The sequence below is a fragment of the Sciurus carolinensis genome, chromosome 13, assembly GCF_902686445.1.
Source record: "Sciurus carolinensis chromosome 13, mSciCar1.2, whole genome shotgun sequence".
NCBI lineage: Eukaryota > Metazoa > Chordata > Mammalia > Rodentia > Sciuridae > Sciurus > Sciurus carolinensis.
The window spans coordinates 37,558,904-37,575,388 of NC_062225.1; the positions used below are offsets into that span (position 1 = coordinate 37,558,904).

The 16,485-nt window shown below is 49.9% G+C and overlaps 1 pseudogene; it reads right to left on the reverse strand.

The window, feature by feature from the left end:
- Positions 1–14,602: 14,602 nt before the first annotated feature.
- Positions 14,603–16,485, reverse strand: part of LOC124962863 (la-related protein 1B-like) — a 39,279-nt pseudogene continuing 37,396 nt past the window's right edge.

Consider the following 16,485-nt stretch of genomic DNA (forward strand, 5'->3'; position numbering starts at 1 on the left):
TACATGGAGTACAGTCTCTGAAAAGTGAAACACAGTCAGAAGGAATCACCAGAACCCAGAAATGGCCCCTGTCCAGACACCAAGGTGGCCAGTGCCCTGATCTTGTACAATAAACCTGTGGAACTGAGCATGAATGTCTATGCCTGTTGGTTAGTCTTCTTTCTCTGCAAGAAAACACCTGAGGCAGTTGATCCTCTGGAGAAGAGCAGATTTCCCTCAGTTTTGGTGTTTCTAAGTCATGGAACCTACCTCATGCCAGTTTTAGTGAGGGCCTCTTGATCTGCCCAAGGGCAAGACAACAGTAGGGTGTGTGGAGCAAGCATCCCATCTCCAGGCAGGGCAGGCAAGCTCTGACCTCTGTAACAACCCTCCCTGAGCACTACCCAGAGTTCCAGAGCACCCCCTTCCTGGGTTCACTACACTGACTGCAGGACTGCCACTAGGCCAAGCTCCAAAGATGCCCCACCTCCACATGGTGTCACCCTGCAGAGCAAGCCTTCACTCACAGTGGACCCTGCTGGGCACACCAACCACACCCAAACCACAGCACACTGCCTGTGAGTCCCAGCAGTCACCAAGGACCACATGTTCTCCTTCTCATCCTTTCCTTCTGGGGCCCAGCACCAGCAGCAGTGGTGGGGTTGCCTTTCTCATGGACAGAAATATGCAGAATGGTCAGTCCTGAATGCACACCTCCTGCTCTCTGCTAGCTACAGAGAATAGAAGAGCTCACAGTTCTCTTTGCTTCTTACCAATCTTCCTGTGGTTTCACCTGGAGATGGGTTTAGAGCATCATGCTCTCAGCCTATCCTTCTATGTCTCCAGGATTGAGAGGCTACCCACACCTCATAACTCTCCAGCACCCTCCCTCTTGGCCTGATGGACAACTCTGCTCTTCTGTGCCTGTCCATCTGACTACCATGGATTACTTCCTGAGCAGTATCCAGGTCTTGAGCCATGAAAGACTCCTTGGTCATCTGAGGATTCCTCCTGTCCCAATACCATTCTCTCCTGACCCTCTGGTACCCAGTGGCATCCCTACCAGGAGACCACACTCTGGAATCAGTTGGGTGTCTGGCTCTTCTGCAGTTGCCAGTGCTCCCGGCAGCCTCTGTCCTCCAGCCTGAGAATCCCTTTGCATTGTCAGGTTCTGGTGAGGCTTCTCAAGCGGACCTGCAACCACCAGGCCTGCCCAAGACCTGGGTTCCCTGCCTCTTTTCTCACATTTCCCTGAGGCCCTTCTGGGCCCACCTGTGACCTGTCCCAACCTGTGGGTTCAGCATCCTCTTTATTAGGCAGCGTTGCCTTCAATTAAGCTCCAGAAGGCTCCTGCCTGGATTTATTTTTATTTAAGTTATTTTATTGATTGACTTATTCTGAAAATTGAACACAGAGATATTTACCACTGAATGACAGTCCTATTTTTATTTTATTTTGAGACAAGTTCTGAAAGTTGCAGAGGCTACCCTCAAACTTTCATCCTCCTGCCTCAGCCTCCCCGGGCTCAGGGATTACAGGACTGTGCCACCTGCCAAGTGATGGCTTTTTAAAGAATTCCCTGCCTATTGTCCTGGCTAGAGGTCAAAGTTTGGGCAAACATGAAGGTTTCTTCAAATCCTCTTATTTACCTTTTCAAATTATATTAAATAAATTTTAGTTGAGGTAAAGCCACTACTTGCCTTGGTGACACTGCCCTAGCCCTTGAAGTTTCCTTCCTGAACCTTTGGGTGTGTGCCCAAGCACCAGGCTTCACAGGCGAAATGCTCCCCTTGAGAGACTGTGGAGGATGTCTCTGTGCCTGCCAAGCTTCACCACTAGGCTGGGTCAAGAGGACTAGGCATGGGCAGCAAGGGATGCAGACAGGGTTGCCTGTGGCCCCTCCCTGAGTGCCCAATCCAGCAGGGCATGAACTTTTGCCAACCTGCTACTGAGGCTCCTCTTTCTGGCGATGCCTCTCATCCCAGTCCCAGGAAGGTTGAGACAAGAGGATCCCAAGTTCAGGCCAGCCTTACATTCTAGACAAAATACTGATATGGTTTGTGCATTTCAAACAGTGCTTATCTTTTAGGATACAAATGAATAATGGATAAAATTCTAATTGAACCAAGATTGTTCATGGAGTGTACCTGTTTAATCTGAATAATGAATATATGAGAGTTCAGTTAATTACTTGCCAGACTTTTCTGTATATTTAAAGTTTTCTTTTGATAATTTAAAATTTGATCACAACTTTTGCTCTTTTTTGAGGATTTTTTAAAACTTCAGACTTTTCTAATCCTGATAATTTGCAACAGATTCCTTTTCAGTTTTTCTTTTAAAATTGGTAATAACAGCAGGGAATTCAAATCTAGAGCTTCCACAATTTTTTCTTAAGCTGGGGGAATTGAATCCAGGGTTCACACATGCTAGGCAAGTGCTATGCTACTGAGCTGCTCCTGAAAATATGTTCCATTCTGAGACATGAAGTCACTATGTTGCCTAGACTGGTCTCAAATTTGTGATGCTCCTGCCTCCACCTTGTGAGTGGCTAGAATCACAGGTGTGTGTACCATGTCTGGCCCATGATGCTCCCCACTCCCATGCATGTACTGTCTCAATTCTTTTTTGCATAAGCAGGAACATTATACCCACCCATAAATGTTATGATGATTTTATAGACACACACCTGGGGAAACTTCCTTGGCAAAGACAGAGATGGGATATGAATGAGCAAAAGTCATCTTCATATGCCCCCAGCAGAGTTTCAGGAGGCTCAGACTAATTTTCAGTCAAGTAGGGGTTTGCTCACACCAGTGGGTGGGTGGTCTGTAAATACTCAGCACCCCAGTAACTGGTAGTGAGAAAGCAGCACAGCACAGGCGAGCATAAACTCACCATAGATCAAATTTCAGATCAGTCATGGCTGGATGTGGTCTTGATCTGTGTCAGAGTTTACACACTCCATGCCCCATCTAATGGGCACTGTTGAATTTTAAGTAGCTCATGTTGAGTGTGAGGAAAGTGATCACTGACTAAGTCTTGCTGTTTGGTCCTTGCATGTCTTAAGGGAACCTGGAACCAGGACTGGCCTTTGACCCACCCCTGGAAATGTGCCCTCAGAGTGATCATGGTTGATGGTCATGTCTTGTAACCTGGCCAATGGACTGGGTCATTGCAGACTGTAAGGACTGCTATGCATGTACATGAGAATGCTTGATGCTTGTCTGACTTTATCATTGGGAACCTAAGTTTTAGTAACCCTGAGTGTCATGTAGCATGATACCTCTATATGACTGCCTTGCAGTAAAAGCCTCAGACCAAGACACTTGGCTCGTTTTCTCTGGGCACAGACATTCTGCACATGTCCAGAGTTTCCTGCTAAAGAGAAGCTTGTCCTGGGTGTCCCCAGATGGGGAAATGGTCAGCCTGTGCCCAGCTTCTGTGGATTCCTCCTGAGACATATCTTTTCTTTATACTCTTGGTCTGTATCCTTCTCTTCTAGTAAAACTCATCCATAAGTATAAAACCAGATATCCTTGAGAAGATGATGCAGGAAGTACCAGCTGAAAAGTCGGAGGCCATGTCCTTGACCTTGCCACAACGATGTGACTAGAGCTCAGTGAGTCATCCTGGAAGATTCCAGAAGGGGCAAGGCTGATATCAAGGCAGAGGGGGAAAGGCATGTGTAGTTGGCTCCTGGCATGGAGAGCAGTAAACCCAGTTACAGGAAGCCATCAGCACCAGGCGGGAGCACAAATGGTCCAGTCTAGGTGCTGGCTTCTCTCCAGGTCAGAAGAGGATGTCTTGTGACCAGTACCAGGGGAGGGAAGAAAGGATGTGCCCCACCAAGGTCAACTCCCAAGGCCTGTGCAGGGTGTGGCCAAGATTGTGCCTGAGGGCTGCTGCCTTCACCCATCCTGGCCCTTTACCTGACTGTCCTGGTCAGGGTCAAGGCTGTGGCCAGACTCCTCCTATAAGTGCCCATGACCTGGTACCCATGAACTCTGGCCTGGAACTCAGAGTCTAGGTGCAGCAAGGAGAAAGGTAGCACTCCAGCCTCCCCTTGGGCATTCTTGTTCTTTCCTCCTTCAGTTTGTGGTCACAGTAGTGCATAAAGATGGAGTTGTTATTACACACTTGCATGTACACACAGTCCAGTCATATCCTGTGGCCAGCATCACTCACCAGCAACTCCCAAACTCATTGGTTCCCCTCTCTACTGATATCCCTTGGGTTTCATGACATCCCCTGCCTTTCTTCTCCTGTTTCCCCTCCAGTGTTGACAAGTGGAAAAGAACATGGACCTTAACCTTCTGAGTTTGGCTTATTTCACTTAACATAATCTCATGTTTCAGTCATTTTCCTGCAAATGACGTGACTTCATTTTCTTCAAGGCTGAATAAATCTGCATTGTGTCTATACAGGACATTTATTCTGTCTTCATCCATCATTGGACAGACACCAAGGCTGCTTCTGAGATGTGGCTATTGTGAATTTTGCTAGGGGAAGCTTTCTGCTCCCACAACCCATGGGCACACTGGACTCACATGACAGTCATGGCTCACATGTGATGTGCCCCATTGGGTCACCTCATGACCAGAGAATTCCCCATTTCTTGGGGAGAATTGGAGTGCATATTGGCAGAAGACTGAGCAGGGCACTGATTTCCCCCTGAGCAGTGAATATTAGAAAGTCCCTTTAACCCAAGAAGTTTCCAATTCTGTGAAAATAATAAAAACCAAGTGACATTTTGAATTATCACAAGGGTTATATTTCTTGCTCAATTTAACTTTTTATAGATGTCCCACATCTGGGATGATGGGACAAAGGGGATCTTGAAGTCTGTCCTTGGGTGAGGGTCAACCAGGGTTGAGAGATGACTGGAGATTCCAGTCTAGCCAGGCTATGTCCCCTGGATGGGTAGAGTGAGTGGTCTGGTTGTTGAAGAGTTCAACTTTTCTGGGAAGGATGTTATGGTAAGTGCTTAGGGTTAGAAGGACCCCAGCCTAGCCCCAGGGTAGCAGCAAGTGAGGAGGCTGTGCACCCTTCCCTGAGAGGAGGAAGAGGGGAGGTTGGTATGTTAGTGAGAATCCAGGGATCACTGGTCAGGCTGGGAGGCATCCACAACTCTGTGGACTGCTGTCCTGGGCAATGCCTCTGGAGGCCCCACTGGGGGGTTCATGGCAGGTGATGTCTGTGCTTTCAGTTCTCTGAGGACAGAGCTGGCTACATGTTCTGCTGGGAGGCAGCCACTCTAGAATAAAAATTGGATGTTTCCTGAGGGTTGACAAGCTGACCCAGGTATTACTGCAGCTGCAGGAGGTGAGGGAGGGAGGTCTCAGGCTTGCACTGAAGGGGCCTCTCAGCTCAATAAGGCCTGGCCCTTGCCCTTCTTATCCCTGAGTGGATCCAGTGTGGACTGGAGTCCTGGCAGATGAGATTCTGGTGGAGTTGGGCAGGCCCAGGCAGGAGTGCAGAGGATGCTGGGGCTGCATGTGTCACCTGTGCTGCCTCTGCAGTCACCAGCAAAACCTCCCATGATGCTCCGGGTGTGTCTCTCCCCATATGGGCAACTCCCCTGCCCCAGTCACTGGAAGGCTTGGTGATGCCTGATGGTATCTGGCCTACCTCACCCCAGTTCACTCGAGTGCTGGCCCCACAGCACTGGTGTCCACCCATGATCCTGCTCACCTGAGGTGGTGCCACAGGACCCAGCTTCTCTGAGGCTGCTCTGGGCTTGAGGCCTGGAATGCCAGTTGAGAGGAGCAGTGGCTGGGACTCCCAGAGGTTCCTGTCTCAGCCTCCTTGGCAACATATCTACAACCAAGGCCATCTAACTACATGGCCCCTGGAGGCTGAGGGTGTCAGCTCTCATCTGGTGAGTGGTGGCTGCACTCTAGATGGTGGTCATGACCTTGCTCACTCTATCTAGTGTCATGAAAGTCTCACCTGGGTGTCTCTCCTGGAACCCTTGTGGTTGGAAGTGTGGGAATGCCACACCAAGGCCACAAATCATGTGGGTCACCGGGAGGACCTGGTTTCAGGCTCCTATCCCTGTACTCTGGAGCATGCCCTGGTCTGAGCCCCACCCCTGTCTACCGAGGTAGGCTCCCAGATGCTGAGTGTCAGCATCCCATCTAGCACCGAGGCTCATGGTGTTTTTGTAGAGACCTATGTTGCAGCAGGAGGCTCTGGAGTAAGCCAGGCTCCTGTGAATGCCAGGGCAAGTGTAAGCAAGGACTTCATGAGAAGCACTTGCTGTCCTTCCTGGGGAACCTGGAGAAGGCAAGACAGACAGCTGTTCATTGAGGACTGTAGTATGTAGTCCCACCCTCTCAGCACACTCAGGCCTCCTGACAGCCTGCCTGATGCTTCCTCCTCACTTTCCCACTCCCCAGGGAAGTGTCACAATGGTGAACATGGATAGGGCCCATAGTTTAACCAAGGCCAGGATCCAGAGTGTGAGCAGAGCCAGGGCACATGCTGTGACCATTGTCAATGCCCAGAATATTACCAATGACAGGGTACAGAGTATGACCAGGGTCAGGGTACAAAGTGTGACCAGGGTCAGATCCCAGAGTGTGACCAGGTCCAGGATACAGAGTGTGACATGGAACAGGGTCCATAGTGTGATCAGGGCTAGGACCCAGAGTGTGGCTATGGTCAGGGTACAGAGTGTGACCAGGGTGAGAACCCAGCATGTGACCAAGGTAAGGGCACAGAGTGTGACAAGGGTCAATGCCCAGTGTATAACTACTTCGAGGCCCAGTTGTGACCAGGACAGGACTTGGTTGTGACCAGGTGAGGGTACAGAATGTGAAAAGGTTCAAGGCCCTGAGTGTGACCAGGGTCAAGGACCAGTATGTGACCAGGGTAAGAGCCCAGAGTGTGACAAGTGCCAGGGCTGCAAGTGTGACCATGGTCAGGGTACAGAGTTTGAGCAGATCAGGGCTCAGAGTGTGACCAGAGTCAGGGACCATAGTGGGACCAGAAAAGGGTTCAGTGTGTGACAAAGTCACAGCTTAGTTGTGACCAGGACAGGGCCCAGTGTTGACCAGGGTCAGGGTCCAGTGTGGGACCAAGTCAGAGTCAATTGAATCAGGTCAGGTTACAGAGTGTGAACAGGTTCAAGTTGCAGAGTGTGACCAGGGTCAAGGCCCAGAGTGTGACAAAGGCCAGGAACTTGAGTGTGACCATGGTCAGGATACAGACTCTGCCGCTTGCCGCCGACCAGCGGGACAAACAACACATACTCTTCAGAAGTTCATGAAGCAGCTTCTGCTTTATTTGGATAACACCTCAATATATAAGCAGTCTCATGCATAAGCAATTGTAATCAGATATGTCCAGCCAATCCTATTAAAGGTCAAGCGATCACGAGCTCAAGCATACATGTAAGATATATCTGTCCACGCACTAAGCGGCTGAACTAATTATCATACAGCCAATGGTAAACACTTCCTGTTTTTCTCAAGGCGCATTCAGCACGCCCTTTGGCTCTCTGCCAGTCGCCACCTTAGATGCATGTGGCGTAACCCTGGGTCCCGGGTCTCGCCCACCACATTTCCCCCTTTCTCTTTATAAAAGAGACCGTGCCTGTCTTAGGTTGTCCACGGCAGAACAACATCCTTACCCGTCATTGGACAATGAGACTCTAGCCCTCATTTCCTGTCTTAGGTCGGTATGAGCTCCCCATGAATCTTACCCGTCTTTGACTACCGGTCCTGCATATTTAACCAGACTTGGGGGGATGAGCCAGCATCAATTTCAACGAGAGCTTGGCGAATAATGGCTGTTTCTCTGCGCCGATGTATATGCATTTTGTATAAACACTATATGCACAGAATAGATACAACGCACAATAAACCTCCCACGGACAAAAACCCAAACCATTCTTTTCCCCATTGAACAGCGGACTGAAGAAATGTGGCCAATTGTTGTAAAAATAGGAGTATATAGAATAGAAGAGTTGGTAAGGGGTACAGGATAGGGCCACGTCTTTACTATCCCCCATAGTTCACGCGAGTCTCCTCCATTAACTTGGTGAGATATCGCCAACACCATCAGTGGGAAAAGCCTCCTCATCTTCCTGTTTTTGGGTCTCTGTTGAGGCCTTGACCAATCTCTCCAGCACCCAAATTGGTGATTGTGCGTCCGATGTGGGAAAACACAAACAGACCCTCGGGTCCAGATTAATACCGGATCCGGGCCTGTCCATTGTCCTGATAGAATGTCCTTCCAGAGCACTTGAGGTAGATGATTTTTATTAGGCTCTGAATGATGGTCAGCAGTCGATCGGCCCTCAGAATCGAGATATTAAAAAATTTAAGATGAACAAGACAACAGATAATTTGTGTTTTGGGAATCTGTATGATGCCCCTATTCCCCCTTTTTGTTTAAAAAGCATGTTTTTAAGCATTAAATGGGCACGCTCAACAATGCTTTGTCCAGTATTGTCGAGGGATGTGATCCAAAGGTGGAAAGGGATACTTTTAACGCCCTAAGGATTAATTCTGCCACAGATTCAGTAAACAAGGGTAAGACCTTGTTAGGGGCATAATTCATGTGAACCCATAGAATAGGACCCTTTTGCCAAAACACTCCTGTGGGTAACTTATTTGTGGCCAAGACAATGAATGATAAAGGCTTAGCTAGGTCACTACGATCAAGATGAACCTTTTCCATAGCTGTTTCAACAAGCTTGAGAGCTGTTTGAGCCTTAAGGGTAAGCACCTGCTTAGAAAGGGGGTCAGAATCACCTTTAAGAATATCAAACAGGGTGCCCAAACTTGAGGTGGGTAAATGAAGGTAAGGTCTAATCCAATTAATATCACCCAAAAGTTTTTGTAAATCATTTAAAGTTCTAAGTTTGTCCACCTGAACGGTAATTTTTATGGGTTTAACCATAGTTGCATTTATGATAGATCCCAGGAAGTTTTTGGTGTCTGTCATTTGTACTTTATCAATGGCAACATGTAAGCCCCATCTTTCCAGTGACTTTAGTAAGGAATTATAACATTGCTCTAAGACAGGTTTTTCCTTAGGAGCTAGCAAAATATCATCCATATAATGATAGAATAAAAGTTGAGGGTTAATTTGTTGATACACACCGGGGTGGAAATTAATCTGATTACCTTGCCCTTCATATGATCCTTGACCTGTCAGCATGTTTAGATTCCATTGAGGATTGCCAGCAACTGCATTACATCGGGCAGTATCAGACCATAACTCCTGGTTAGCCACCTTCCACATGAGATATTGTCCCCCAGATAAACATGCTTTTGCTAAATTATCCCAATCAGTTGGAGTAAGATTTTGACTTGCAACATTCTCTAATAAAGAAATGGTAAATGCAGCTTGTACTCCATAGGACATAACTGCCTCTTTTAACTGTTTTACTAATTTTATATCTAATATTTGATGATATCTCTGATTGGTTTGATCTTCAAATACTGGGAATATTGGGAACACTGATCAAGATTCTACATCAGCCCACTGTCTGGGGGCCGCCCCTGTGTAGCAGGTACTTGTGCCCCTACAACTTGGAAAAGAGTGGTGATCTGGATTATACACCAGAGGGTGTGGTGTGGTAGGGGTTAAATGAGGGAACTTCTTTTCTAGCTCTGTCTCAGATAGCTCCTGTTCTTCAGAGTCACATCCCTGTTCTGAGTCTGAACATCTACTTTCTCTTTTAGAAGCTCGACTTGATTGTTCTTCTTTTATAGTTTCTAATATCTTTTCCCCTTCTCTTAACTGTTCTTGAAATATTGGTTTTTTGGAAGTCAGACAGAAAGGAACTAATGTCCATATCGCCACAACAACAACAAACAGAAACGAAACAAGAAAAGGTAACACAAATAACACCTTACACATATTCATTTACTACAGGACGTCCTTTGCTGTCTCTTGGGACAGCCTTTCATTACATTCCCTCACTAGGGGAATCTTCCGTTACGTTCCCTTTCTATGGGAACCTTCCGTTAAAACCTTAAGGCAACCATTTCCTCAAATAGGGAAACCTGCTAGTTGACTGTGCTAGTGAAAAATTTTCTTCTTTATTACTTACCTGAGCGCTCACCCATTCCCCGTACGGGCCACCACTTGCTGCTTGCTGCCTACCAGTGGGACAAGCGACACATACTCTTCAGAAGTTCATGAAGCAGCTTCCGCTTTATTTGGATAACACCCTCAATATATATGCAGTCTCATGCATAAGCAATTGTAATCAGATATGTCCAGCCAATCCTATTAAAGGTCAAGCGATTATGAGCTCAAGCATACATGTAAGATATATCTGTCCACGCACTAAGCGGCTGAACTAATTATCATACAGCCAATGGTAAACACTTCCTGTTTTTCTCAAGGCGCATTCAGCACGCCCTTTGGCTCTCTGCCAGTTGCCATCTTAGATGCATATGGCGTAACCCTGGGCCCCGGGTCTTCCCCACCACAGACTCTGACCAGATCAGGGCCAAGTGTGTGACCAGAGTTAGGAACAGAAGTGACTAGGTCAGGACCCCGTGTGTGACCAGGTCAGGGCCGTATGCTTGAGCAGGTCAGGACCCAGTTGTGACCAGGTCAAGGAACTGATGTGGCTAGGCTGGGCCCAGTAATGACTGGTCCAAGTTCCACCTGTGAGTACTACCAGGGCTTCTACCTGCTACCCTCATTTTCCTGCCTATCTTTCTGAGTAGCTAGTGCCCTTGGTAATTATCTGAGTTCAGAGTGTCCCATGCAGTGTGTGGAGTGGACAGAAGACCCATCTGCCCCTCTGAGACCCTCTGGAAGTAGGTAACCCTACTGTTCCCATGTTACAGGATGGGGACAGAACCAGAGCAGTCACAGCATTTGCTGAAAATCTATGGCCAATCTCAGTGCACAGATTAGAAACCAGGATCTTCCTGGCCTGACCTTCTGTGGGAGGCCGTGGTGCCAGATGCACATTCCCCCGCCCCCCCATCACATGTCCACCCCTTCAGGAAGTCAGGAACTAACTTTCTCAGGTATTTGGGCAATATTACACATCAGGCTGGCAAGCAGAAGCAGGAAGCCATTGATTATCTGATGCCAAGCACTCTTGACACCTCAGCCCTGGGTTGGGTGAGACATGCCTTGGTTTAGGGACTCCGGCCTCCCACTCAACAGTCGTCCACCCACAGTCATACACCATGATGTTTGGAAGCACCAACTTACCAAGCCCTCCAACTGACCCTAACCACCCATCTGCCTGCCCACCTGGCAGATATCCTGCTGATGAGTCTGGGAGCCCATGAGTCACCATCTCAGCAGCCTTTTCTCTCTTCAAGACAGGAAACTGAGGCCCTGAGCAAGGTCCACCATGTGCCCTGTTCCTCCCCTGGGCAGCAGATGCATGTCATACTGGGGATATGTCCACCTAGGTCAGCCAGACACTCAGGGTGGCATTCAGGGTCCTCAGAGGCACTGGGCACCCAGCAGGGCACTCAAGGCTCACCTGGTCCTGCCAGCTGGAACAGAGGCAACAACAGGAGCAGACTTCTGAACACTGGTCCAGACAGGCAGGTGGGTGGGTATGCAGAACATGTGTCTGGACTGCCTGAGGCCAGCTGATTTTCACAGGGCCCCCTGCTGTGGTAGGTTTGGTCAGGGCCCCAGCTCACTCCTGGCTACCACATTTGTGGCCAAGAGGTATGGATAGATGATGAACTTCTGGAGTTCACAGTATGCAAAGGGACCTGAGCCATGGATTCAGGACCAACGGCTCAGGACCATGGGGAATGCCCCCTGCTAACCACTACAGGCCAGATCCAGTCCACCTCAGGAATCCAGAGGACAGAGGCACGTTGCCTGCTGCTGAGCTTGGAGGACTGTCAGTGAGCCCATGAAGGCTCTCTAGGAATCCCCACACCAGTTGGGGGCTCTGTGAATGAATTGCACAGCAAGGCTGTTTCTCTGTGTGAATTTGGGTGGCTCTACACTCCTGGGTACTGCCCAAACTCTCAAGGTCGGTTGGTGCCTGAGCTGCATTCTACTTGATCCTAGAGGGCTGGGAGGAAGAGCGCATCTTGACTGCTGAGGGTCTTTCCTCCCTGCTTCCAGGGTCCCCTTTCAATGTCACAATACCTAGTCAGGAGTCCTTGGTCCTTGGTGCCAGGTACCCCATGGATCCAGACCCTGCCCGAGGCCACACAGAAGTCAGAGGTGGGTGGGCTGGTGAAACCCAGGTCCTCAGCTCCCCAACACAGCCAGCAGGGTTATTTCCCCTGGCCAGTGAGGGGCTGAAGATGAGCCCCAAAACACATGGTCTCCACAACCAGAGGGAAAACAGGGGTGAGGGGCAGCCTCAATGGGGTGCTGGGACAAGGGTCTCTGGAAGTATTTCAGTTTCTACCAATCCTATGGGGCCTGGCTGATATGTGGTTCTGTCCATCAAATAAATATTTCAGGTGCAGAGTGTGAAAATTTGGTCTTTCTTTCCAACTACTAGGATTCCCCATGCAAGTAATGACACCATTTCATGGGAAAGGAAAGTGAGGCTCTGGATGTGGGGAGGGGAGCCAGGAGGCCCAGGGGCCCTGATGTCAATCCCAGGTTCTTAGCAGTTGGAAGAAAGAGACCAGAGGTAAAAGACAGACCAGTCATCTGCTGTCCTCGGCCCAAGATGGTTCTTCCCACACCTGTGTCCTCAGGCTCCTGAGGACAGGAAGCCCACACCAGCCAGATTTGCTTGAGCCTCCCTTTCCTTACATCAATTTGGTCCCCAAATTCCTCCCACCCAGAATCAACCTCCACACTCTGCTACTGGGTCTTCTCTGAGCAGCTCTGGTGTGTCAGGAGCCCCTCATGCTTTTGTGTCTGTGTCCCCAACCCATTCTGCATTGCAGATCTTTGCCCTCAGCCATGCTGGTGCAGAAACTCCTGGTGCCCCACTCAGGTTACAGGATCCACCCCTTGTTCTGTGTGTTTGAGGTCCTCATTGCTTGGTCATAATTAAGAGATGGAAACCCAGATCCATTTTGCCTGGTTCTACTCCACTCTGTCACTTACTCACTGGGTGACCTCATGTTAGTTATTGAACTTCTTTGGCCTCAATGACCTTATATGTAGATGGGTTCTCATGACAAAATCTACTTCATAGAGCTTGGGGAATAAGTATGATGCACACAAATCATCGTAGGGTGTAACTATTCTCCGGAACTACATAGACAAGTATGCAGTTCCAGCACCACATCATGCCCATCTCTCAATTTCTGACTATCTACTCCAGACTGACCATCTGGGTAGGGGTGAAAGGGTATTCCTGGAGGCCCTGCTGCCCAGGATGTGCAGACCAGTTGCTGTGCTTTGGCCCTGGCACACTGGTTGTCAGCACTGTGATGAGCACAGGCTCTGGACAGAACACTTGATGCTCCAGGCCCAGCAGAACCCTCTCCTGGGAAGGGTGCCTTCAGTATGCCACACCACAGCCTGCCACTCTGCATGCTCAGCAACATTCAATGGTCCATGCAGCGTCTTCACATGCTGCCTTGGCCCCTGAGTCACTTCATGTGGAGGAAGGCACAGTCTCTCCACTGTTCCAGGGCAGGATTTGAGGTCAGCAGCCTGAGGTGCCCTCCATTTTCCTCTGGCCTCTGGCCATTCCTCCCACCCCACTGCTCATCACAGGCCCAGAGGACTCTGTACTCTGGCAGTGCCATAGGAGACTCAGCACACCTGAGTCTGCCCAGGGGACATATTGCAATGGGGCTGTCCACATGACTGGAATGTGCCCCTCTCCCCATGGAGGAGGCATGAGTCTTGAGAACCAGCTCAGATACCACAGGCCTTGAAGCTCCCAATGCACACCTATAGCACAGACCCTGTCTGAACAGCAGAGCCCTCAGGCCCCACCCAGGCCCTCTGCCCACCCTCCACAGCCCAGCCCCACCTACTGGAGAACAAGGGCAACACAGAGACCAGGATAACAGACTGTGGGTCACCCAGGGTCCCTTTCTGGACAGTCAGTTGCTCTCCTGTGGTTGAAACCTAGGCTATCTCACCTGGGAACTGGAGGTGACACAGCATCTAGAAGTCCAAGGGGACTGAAGAAGCAGGCATCTTGTAGGGAATGTGGCTGGTTCTATCCCTGGACATGGTTGCTGTTCCAGGATGCAGAGGACTGCCCATGGAGTCTCACCCTCTCCTCCCACCCCTGCCACAGCTCTTCCCTCCTCACCACCTTTCACTCCCTCTCTCTTTCCAGTCTCCCTTGGGCAGGCCCTACTGCCCTCAGAGCCCCTGCTCTCTCCCCCATCTGTCCCCTTTCATTGACCTCTTGACCTCCTGATCCTCCCAAACTGTGTCCCGGATCCTCCCCTCCTGGAATTGGCCCCATTACCTCTATAAAATGGTGCTTTCTCTTATTGCAAGCCTGCCACTCCCTGAGCCCCCTCACTTACCCATAGACCTGGCCTCAAAAGCAGCCGTCTGGTGCCCCAGTCCCATGACCTGCCATTGGTGGACTAGTCCTAACACCCAGTCTCCCTCCTGTCTAGCACTCCATCCAGTTGCCCTGCCCAAGACTCCAGCCCCTTGCTCTCTGTCCTGCCTCCACCCTCCTGGCTCTGCTGCAGGGTTCTTCTGACCAGGTCACAGCCCTTCTCTTCTACAGGGGCTCCTCCCCAGGGGGCTCCTTCTTCCCACCAGAATGAGTCTCAAATCCCGGGTTTCCATCCATGTTCCCAGCCCCTCTGAGATCTGAGCTCCCTTCTGTCATCTCTGAACGTTTCTCTGAATGCTCTGCCACTGCCATGGTTCTTGCTTCTCGCCACTGAAAACAAAGAGCAATAGGAAAGGGAAACACTGGGAACCCTCAGTAAGGGCACCCCTGGAATTTCACCAGGATACACCCTGCAACACTCTTCTGATGTCCCCATGCTGCCCCTGACCAGTAAAAAATTCTCAGGATCTAGCACCAACCCACATTTTCTCCATTCTGGAAACTTCCATGAGTAGAATCAGGAGGAGGCACTGCTCTAAACTTGAGTGGGCTTGGTGCTGTGAATCTGCATCATGGGCCTGTCCAGATTTTTCTCTGTGCTACTGAGTGACCGGATCATAATTAGCATGTCACAGAGGTCCCTTCCCTCTCCTGTTGATGGACAGATTGGGCATAACCCACCTTCAATGGTCCCTCAGGTTTTTTCCTGCCTCTTGGCTGTGTTTTGAGACAGCAAGCGCTGGGCACATGATGCTGCTGTGGAGTGTGAGAGTCAACTTCCCAGGTCATAACAAAATGCCAGAGACCTGCAGAAGGAAGGGTTTGCTTTGGTTCTGAATATTAAAGACCTCAGTCTAGGGCTGCTTACTGCCTGGGGTGTTTCAATGCATCATGGAGGAGTACTTGGCAGGGCAAACTCCCATCTCATATCTGGGATGCAAGAGAGAAGTAGGATGAGCCTGGGTCACACAGTCCTATTCAAGGGCATACCTCAGGGCCCTGGATCTCCATCAGACCCTTCCTTCAAAGTTGCTCCTCCTCCCAGGTGTACCATCGGGAGACTAGACTACAATAGGTGACCTCTAGTTGCTCTCTCCTCCAGGCAGTCTTGCTGGACTTTACTTCTGGTGCTGCATGAGACACATCCATGAAGAGACAATCGCTAGGTTTCCCTGAGGCCCAGTCTGACCCTGTCTGTAAGAAAGACCAGGGCCATCTGTCTGGAGCTTGGGATTCAACCTACAGCAAAGCATAAGGCCACCTCTTCAGAGGAGAGTGGATCTAATGTGTGTGACAGAGGCCTCTGGGGTGTCAGGTCTCTGACAACCCTGCTGTCCTTGTCATGCTGCCAGCTGCCCATGGGTGGATGCCCTGTTGTCTGGGCAAGAACCCTTGCTGCCACCTGGATAGGGGCTCAGCCTCTCTTCTGGGCAGTGCCAGGACTCCCACCTTCAGCCAGGGCACCCTCTCACCCACAGGAAGACTGCAGGCCTTAGAGGCAGTAGGAAAGGGCACAGGGAAGGATGCAGAGCAGGTGGGCAGCTGTTGGGGGTGTCAGTGTGGGAGTCATGACCCCATCTCTACTTCAAACCCCATGGCAATCCTAGTATGTAGGTGTTCTGGGGCTGCCCTTGGGAAACCAATAATAAATATCAAGAATGAAGGCATTCCTTTTATTAGAGAGCACCCTGACCCAGCAGCCCAGAGAAGGGATTCTGCAGCCCTTTCCTGGTCAAGACCCTTCCCTTGAGGAGGTGTCACCTTGGATGCTGAGGAGGTGTATCCAATAATGCACATGTCCTGGGGATGCTCTTCTGGGATCCGGACCAGAGCCACCCTCTGTCTTAGACAGGAAGCTTTAGTGGTGGAACAAGAGAGAGAGGGTGGTCTGTGCAGGGCCTATCAGAGCCACTGGCCAGCAGCAAGTGCCCTGACTTTGTAACACAGCATTCTCTCCTGGGCGTGGTCAATGGAGGCTGCAGCCTCAGAATTCACACAATACAATTATGGCCACTGAGAACACAATGTGATCCTTACACCTGTGGCCT